This window comes from Notamacropus eugenii, chromosome Y, assembly GCF_028372415.1.
Source record: "Notamacropus eugenii isolate mMacEug1 chromosome Y, mMacEug1.pri_v2, whole genome shotgun sequence".
NCBI lineage: Eukaryota > Metazoa > Chordata > Mammalia > Diprotodontia > Macropodidae > Notamacropus > Notamacropus eugenii.
In genome coordinates this window covers 10,772,885-10,782,040 of record NC_092880.1, presented here as the reverse complement: position 1 = coordinate 10,782,040, position 9,156 = coordinate 10,772,885, and the positions used below count along the sequence as shown (strand labels likewise).

The 9,156-nt window shown below is 36.8% G+C and overlaps 1 pseudogene; it reads left to right on the top strand.

Moving 5' to 3' along the window:
- Positions 1–2,856: 2,856 nt before the first annotated feature.
- LOC140516857 (ADP/ATP translocase 3-like) lies at positions 2,857–8,104 on the top strand (annotated as a pseudogene).
- Positions 8,105–9,156: the final 1,052 nt, after the last annotated feature.

Sequence of the window (9,156 nt, the reverse complement as noted above, 5' to 3'; positions counted from 1 at the left end):
CTCTCTTCACATTTGGCTTGAGGAGAGAATGACATGCTCACTCAACTTAGTATGAAAATATCTTACACTACTAGAAAGTAGGGGAGAAGGGCACAAGTGGGGTGAGGGGGTTGATAGAAAGGAGGGCAAATGGGAGAAGGGAGTAATTAGAAGTGAACACTTTTGGGGAGGGACATAGTCAAAAGAGAGAATAGAATAAATGGGGGGCAGGATAGGATGGAGGGAAATATAGTTAGTCTTACACAACATGAATTTTATGGAAGTCTTTTGCAAAACCACACATATACAGCCTACATCGAATTGCTTGCCTTCTCAACGGGGATGGGTGAAGAGGGAGGAAGAGAAAGAAGTTGGAATTCAAAGTATTAGGAACGAATGTTGAGAATTGCTTTTGCATACAACTGGGAAATAAGAAATACAGGTAATGAGATATAGAAATCTATCTTGCCCTACAAGAAAAGAAAGAAGAAAAGAATAAGGGAAAGGAAGGGTGTGATAGAAGGGAGGGCATATTGAGGGAAAGAGTAATCAGAATGCAAGGCATTATGGGGTTGGAGGAGGGGAGAGATGGGGAAAAAATTTGGAACTCAAAATTTTGTGGAAATGAATATTGAAAACTAAAAGTAAATAAATAACCCTTAAAAAAGAATTGCTCTCTGGAAGGGAAATACAGAAATGGAAAATGTAGGTGACATATAAATAAAAGATATAAATAACAGTTTATGTCAACATAAAATGTTTGAATGAGTTCAGTTTGGAGGCTCTCCCAGTACTAAACGTTTTCTTTGTCTTTCACTTTAGCACCATTCACAGATCTCATTTTTTTTTGCAATTTATTTTATGTGGATCTAAGTGTTTGATTTGTGTAAACACCTTGTTAATTTGGCACCCCTTCCATGTGGAAACTCACTCCTTGTATGCATTGCCAACTTATGAATCATTTTTACTTTCACATGCTCTCAATTTTTGCAGAGATCATGGGTATTTTTATGAAATATTAGTAGAACCTCATGCTGTTCAAAGGAATTATCAAATTCTAATTCAACGCCTTTATGCCCTAGGACTGTTTACACCCAAATTAGACTAAAGAACAAAATATTTCCACTAGCAAAGTTTTGATAATAAGGACTTGAACGTGAACTTATAAAACAAGGCATATATATGTATGTATATATAAATCTCTTGTTTTTACATATATTTGTAAGTCAGGAGATTTCTAAATATATTTGTCTTTCTTAGCCTATAGATATAATTAAATAAATTTAGTCCAAATTTTTACTGCTATTTTTCCACAAATGGTCATTTACTTAAAAATCTACTCTATACTCCATATACTCTACTAATGATCTTGAGAGAGGGAACCAGGACATCCTGGGAAGCCATGGCTCAATCTCAAGGGGAGTCTGACTTGATTCTAATGAGGACATAATCAACCACAATCAGAGGGTGAGAGCGTAGACTTCATGATAGCCTATCACATGGCTTATCTCCAACCCCAACATATCTGCACGTATTCCTCAATCCTCTTTCATAACTATTCAAGTTCTCATTTTCTTTCCCTTTGGGGCTGGAAATAGTCCCTCAATTTTATTAGCTTCTACAGAGTGTTTGTGGGTTCCCAGGTGCTTCCTGGGCACTACAGAAGAATTGCATCTATGTCAATTTGTAAATATATTCTCCTCATGATGCCCATCTCTCACACCCTGTGGTTTGGCAAGAGCACCTTGGAGGGAATGCTTTGCACTCTGGAACACTAAATAGTCTCTCCTCTTTTTTTTTTTTTTTTTGAGTGGGACAGAGTAAATTGCATGGGAGTAGCAGGGATAGACTTATTGCACAGATTACAGAACTAATTACATTGCCCATTCCCCAATCCTATCCCTCTTCCAAGTTTTCTTATTATTGCCAAGATCACTATGATTCTTTCAATCACCCAACGTACTTTTACCCCATTTATCCAGTCAGTGGTAAAATTTCATCATTTCCCCCTCCACATTTCTCATATCCCTTTGTATTTGCATAACTACAGTGTCTTTTAGTCCTTAATCACATCTTGTCTCCTAATTGGTCTCCCTATCTTGTTTCTCCATCCTAATCCATCCTTCACCCAGGTGCCAAAGTGATTTTCCTGAAGTGCAGGTCTGCTCAATAAATTCTATTGCATCCCTACTGATTCTCTGGCTAAAATATGATTTCATTTTATCTTTAGTTTTTGTTGTTTTGTAAGTTTTATATTATGTATAATTATCAACATAATACTATGAAAACAGTTTATTTTATTTCATTCTAAGTCTTTTAATTGAAGTTTTAATTTTTGGAGTAAAGGCATTTCCATAGCACAATGTAATGAAAAGAGGGCTATAAATGAAAATGCAAATCAATTATGCACAACTTTCTATTCTTTTAAAATATATAATAAAGTTATCAAGTAATTTTTTCCTTTTTTTACCCTCTTTCCACTCTACAAATGACTGTCACTAAACAAAACTACACACACACATACATATGTATATGTTTATATATATGTATATGTATATACATATATACATACACATACACACATATATGTAAAATCATTCTATACTTCTGTTTATTAGTTCTTTCTGTGGATGTAGGTGACATCTTTCATATATCCTTTGCAGTTAATTTGGGTATTTATAATAGTCAAAAGTACTTACAGAAATAGATTGTTATTGTGTTTGTTTTCGAAGAGGACCATGTCATCAGTTAAATGATGACATGACTTGCAGTTGACTTGGATTTGAATGAGGGAGGACTGTACAAGTTCACTGGCCTCATTTTCTCCTTCAGAGCCATCTGGATCCAGTAACCAGATATTCACCATGATGACTGCGGATGGCCCAGGATGCAGTGGCAGACCCTGTCCTTTTTAGGCTAAAGCCTCTTCAGGTACTCACGTAGAGTGAGGTAATGCCCATTCAGTGAATAGGGCTTTTTAAGAAGTATTCAATGGATGGCTCCTATAATTAGAAAAAGAATAAAAAAATCAATATGGGAGGGCAGGACCCTCAGGGTGGCTGTTTCAAAGAGAAGCAGTTACCATTGATTGACATTCACTGTAAGTCAGGAAGGTCCAGCTGGCTAGATTTCTTCTCTCTCTCTCTCTCTCTCTCTCTCTCATACACACACACACACACACACACACACACACACACACACAAACAAACAAACAAATACATAATTTATAAATAAGTGAATATAAACTATGTAATTAAATATGCTTGAGTGTGTGTAAATATATCTAGATATATACATACATGTGTGTATGTATATATATATATACATATATTCATATATATCTATACATACATACATACACACACAATGGAGGTACTGGCTCAGCATGTAGAAGGAAAAACGTCTGGGGGAGAATAAATTGGTAGATTTACTTAAGAAATGTGGATAAACTGAAGGGGACCTTGTTGCCTGAGTGCTGTGTGGTGGGACGTGGAGCACAGACACAAAGAATAAATATTACAGGCTCTTACCATCAATTGAGATTCTCTAGGTTTGCTACTAATCACATCTCTTAGAGAGGATTTAGTGATAATAGGTTTGTGATGTTTTTGTAACTAGTTGAATTAGCTCCCATCTTTGTCTGCCCCTAAGACCTCTTATGACAGAGGAAAGATAGAAGGTCAGAAGGATGAAACAGCACTTATCTTCACAGTAGGCTGAGTCCATAAAATTAAGGTCTTTAAGTAAACAAACTATTTGAGTCATCCAAGCACTTAAAAAGCATCTGGGAATTCTATGATGCATGAAAAACCTTTTTTCTCACCTGGCTAACTGAAATGTCACCAGCTGAATTTCTCCCAACTTTTCAAATAAATTAGCAAGTTAGTAACCTTTGGTGTTTCAAAGGCAGAAAAATTTTAGAAATATATTATAACTTTTGTTTTCAATGTCTTTTCCTCAAATGTAGTCATGTAACCAGTTGTTAGATCCAGATTACTTCAAATGATATAGTTATATATAGAATTGAAAATGCTTTTCAAAAATGCTTCTATTAGGACTTTAAAAACTCATGTTTGTCTCCAGCTATGCTTGAAAATGGTTCTACTTCCCTTTCATAACTTTATCTACCCCATTATGTGACTATAGCATCACAGAGATATCAAGACAGGGTGGATAGGGGCTTGTCCTATAATAGAGAAAACCTGAATTCAAGTTTCACTTTGACCTACAAGTCACTTAACTTCTCATTTCTTGGGACAACTCTCTAAAGACAGGAAATTGCAAAACAGCTGCTGATCTGTATTGTTATGTGTATACATGCACACATACATCCACACACATAAGAACATGCATATACACATACATATATGGATATGTATAGATATTTGTGAACGTATATACACACATTTATGTGTATATACATATATTCACTGGGATAAGAAAATCAGGTATTTTCTAAGGTTCATCATAGATAATGATGCTAATAAAAACAAAACAAAATAAATGCATAGAATATGTACAAAGATTTTTTTAAAATTTTTCATTAATTTTATTTATTTTCAGTGTTCCACAATCACTACCATACAATTTAGATTTATTTTTCCCTCCCTGTCCCCTACCTTCCTCCTCTCTCCTCAAGATGGCATACAATTTTACATAGGTTCTGCACATATATTCCTATTAAATACATTTTCACCACAGTTGTGCTGCATAGAAGAATTGAAATGAATGAGAGAAATCATATAGCAAACCAAAATGTAATGCAAAAGAAAATGATCTGCTACTTTCTGCAATTGAATTCCATAGTTCTTTGGATGTGGAAGGCATTTTAGCTTAAAAGGCCATTGGGAATTTTTTTTTAAGTCCCTGCATTGCAATGAATTTCCAAGTCTACCAGAAAAAAACTCTCGCACACTGTGGTCATTGCTATGCATAAAGTTCTCCTGGTTCTGCTCCTTTCACTCAGCATCAGATCATGTAAGTCTTTCCAGGCCTCTCTGAAGTCTTCCTGTTCATCATTTCTTATAGCACAATGGTATTCCATTATATTTATATACCATAACTTATTCAGCTATTCCCTAATTGATGGGCATCCCCTTGATTTTCAGTTCTTGGCCACCACAAAGAGTGCTGCTATAAATATTTTTGTGCATGTGAGACCCTTTCCCATTTTTATGATCTCTTGGGGATACTGTCCTAGAAGCCATATTGCTGGGTCAAAGGGTATGGTGGATGAGGATTAAAAAAAAAGTTTTTCTGGTAGTTTGAGAAAAGCATTGTCAAAGGATATAGGTTTCAACTCTACCTCTGTCACTTATTAGTTAACTTATATTTTCGTTTCTTCATTTGTATAATTTGGGGGCTGGACTAGAAACCTTTCAAATTCTTTATAGCTCTAAATCTATGATCACCACTCTCATTTAATCAGAGGTTCTTAAGCTGGCAGTTATTCAGAGGTTTGCAAGTCTGGGAACTTAAAAGAAAATAATAACTATTTCAATATAATGGGTTTCATGTAGAATAATAATAGCTTCTGTGTGTCCCCTATTTAATCCAACATTTGAGCTCCTGTATAATGTATTAATCATTCTAGGCTTATTAGAGGCACATAAAACCCAGCAACAAAATGTTTCATTAAAACATGAGAATGTAAATAGCATGTAAAGGAATCAAAAAGCAAAACATCCATATCTCTCTATGCAAAAGGTGTAATTTGACTTTGTCTCATCTCCTCTAACTTCCTGGAGAAGTGGGAGATTATTGTTGCCAAATTCCAGAAGTATCAGTGAAGGAAAAAATACTACAAGCAGCTAGAAAGAAATGGTTCAAATATCGAGGAGCTACAGTCTGGATCACACAGGACCTTGAAGCTTCTACCTTAAAAGATTGAAGGAATTGGAATATGATATTCTGCAAGGCAAAAAAGCTGGGACTACATGCAAGGATCAATCACCCAGCAAAGTTCAGCATAACATTTCAGGCAAGGAGATAGACATTCGATGAAATAAGGGATTTCCAGACCTTCCTGATAAAAAGGCCAGAATTCAGTAGCAAGTTCTGTCTTCAAATGCAGGTCTCAAGAGAGGAATAAAAAGGTAAACAGGGAAAGGAAAACTTGTTACACAACAATTTGGGCAAATTGTTTACCTCCCTATAAGGGAAAATGATACTTGTTAATCTAGAGAATTGTGTATCTAATATGAAATATAAAAGGGATATTCAGAGATAGAGGGAATGGTTATGAAGTAAATTATGTGCTGATAAAAATGTGATTTGACCATGCAAAGGAATTGTAACAGTACATGTGAAAGGGAGGAAGCAGAAAATGATAAATTACAACATAGGAAGAAGTACAAAATTATATTACAGTAGAGGGAAAGAGGGGAGGGAGATGACCATTGTTTGAGAGGTACTCTCATCTGATTTGGTTCAAGGAGTGAACAACAAACTTAATTAAGTATATAAATTTATCCCCCTCTACAGGCAGTAGGAGGGAAAGGGGGAAAGAAATGGGAGGGGAAGCTGAAAGGGAGAGAAGAAGTAGTAAGGGTAAAGGGCAGTAAAAGGGAGGGGGGTTAAAAGAAGGAAGGGAAGACTATGGGAGATGATGGTAAAAAATTAAATAAAAATTTAACTAAAAAATTACAAGTATTTTTGAGGGGAAGGCAGAAGGGAGAACTAAAAGCAGAAATGGAGGGAAAGAGGATAGAGGGAAAGACACAGACAGTAATCAGGACTGTGAATATGAATGGGATGAATTCTCCCATAAAACAGAGATGGAAAGTGGAATGGATTAAAAGCCATAATCCAACAATATGTTGTTTAAAAGAACCATATCTGAAACAGGGGGAATCACACAGGGTAAAGATAAAAGGTTGGAGCAGAACATATTGTGCTTCAGCTGATGTAAGAAAAGCAGGGACAGAACTTCTAATCTCAGACAAAGCAAAAGTAGAAATAGATCTAATCAAGAGATAAGGAAGGAAATTATATCTTGCTAAAAGGCACTGTAGAAAACGAAGCAGCTTTAGATCTGAGCTATAGCAAGCAGCTGTGTGCAGGCATCAGCGACTCTTATCCAACTTTCTTTCTCCAACTCCAACACCTTCCCCCTTGGTAACCACATCAGAACAGCCCATATCCTTCCCAAGGACTTCCTGGTTGGTGGCGTCTTCAGTCTCCAAGATGGCGGTGGCCCCCATCAAGAGAATTGAGCTGCTATTGCAGGTGCAGCACTCAAGCAAACAAATTGCTGCAGGTAAGCAGTACAAAGGCATTGCGGACTGCATACTCCAAATTCCAAAGGAACAAGGGGTGCTTTTCTTCTGGCAGGGTAACTTAGATCAGATATCAGATATTTTCCCACCCAGGTCCTTAACTTTGCCTTTAAGGATAAGTATAAGCAGGTGTTTTTGGGAGGAGTGGACAAGCACACACAGTTTTGGAGGTATTTTGCTGGCAATATTGCCTCTGGTGGTGCAGCTGAAGCCACTACTCTCTGCTTTGTCTACCCCTTGGATTTTCGAGAACCTGCTTGGCAGTTGATACTGGGAAATCTGGCACTGAGAGGGAATTCAAAGACCTGGGAGACTGCCTTGTGAAAATCAAGTCTGATGGAATCCATGGCTTGTATCAAGGTTTCAATGTCTCAGTGCAGGGTATCATCACCTATAGAGCAGTTTACTTTGGCGTCTATAATACAGCAAAAAGTATGCTCCCAGATCCCAAGAACACTCATATTGTGATAAGCTGGATGATTGCACAAGCAGTGACTGCTGCAGCAGGTGTGGTCTCTTATGCCTTTGATACAGTAAGGCGGCAAATGACGATGCAATCTGGGTGCCAAGGAACTGATATCATGTACACTGGGACAATTGACTGCTGGAAGAATATTGCTAAAGATGACTGCGGCAAAGCTTTCTTCAAGAGTGCCTGGTCCAATGTTCTTAGAGGCATGGGTGGAGCTTTCATGCTTGTCCTGTATGATGAATTGAAGAAAGTAATCTAAATACATCCTAACTAAGGAACCAGTGAATATAGATCATGTAGAATACTCAACCATACTTAGCATTTTGGACCACTGACCTTCAAGAAATTCCTGTTGTCTTTTTATCTAGGCCAGATCATGTTTGTAGGGGAGCCAGAAAAAGCTCTTAGAAAAAGGGACTCATTTGTTGTGACCCATTATTCACACAGTGGAACTGATGATGATTCAGTATATTGATTACTGTTTTTTGGGAAAATAACAGTTTCTGTGGGTCCCAGGAGGCAGATCAAGTTAGACCATCTAGTTTAAATGCTGTTTTGTAGGACCATAAATTTGTGTTTAAGTATTTATTTAAAAATCATGTCTCCCATTTGTACTTAAGCACTATATATATTATTTTGCACAGCAGACTACTTGGCAGTTATGATGATCTGTGTTGGGCACCCTGATGTTAAACGATGAATGCACAGAAGACTCCAAAAAAAAAGAAAATGGAGCAATGTCATTAGTAAACATATATGCTCCAATTGGTAGAGCATGCATATTCTTAGAGGAGAAATTAAGGGAGTTACAGGAAGAAACAGACAGCAAAACTATACTAGTGCGAGACCTCAAACTCCCTCTCTCCGAGCTTGATAAATCTAACCTTAAAATAAACAAGAAAGAAATTAAGGAGGTGAATAAAACTCTGGATAAGGTAGATAGGATGGATCTCTGCAGAAAACTGAATGGCAATAGAAAGGAATATACCTTTTTCTCAGCAGTACATGGCACATTTACAAAAATTGATCATGTACTAGGGCATAAAAACCTGACAATCCAGTGAAGAAAGACAGAGATAGTCAATGCATCCTTCTCAGATCATAATGCAATAAAAATCATATGTAATAAAAGACTATGGAAAGATAGACCAAAAATTATTTGGAAACTAAATAACCTAATCCTAAAGAAGGAGTAGGTTAAACAACAGTATGTATTCATTCTTTGTTGCCACAGAAGACCATGCCATCAGAGAAATAATGACATGACTTGCACTTGACTTTGTTTTGAATGAGGGAGGGCTGTGCAGGTCACCAACCTCACTTCTCCTCCATAGCCAACTGAATCCAGTGACCAGATGATCATCAGGATGACTGGAGATGACCCAGGATGAGGCAATTGGGTTTTAAGTAACTTCTCCAAGCTTAGTG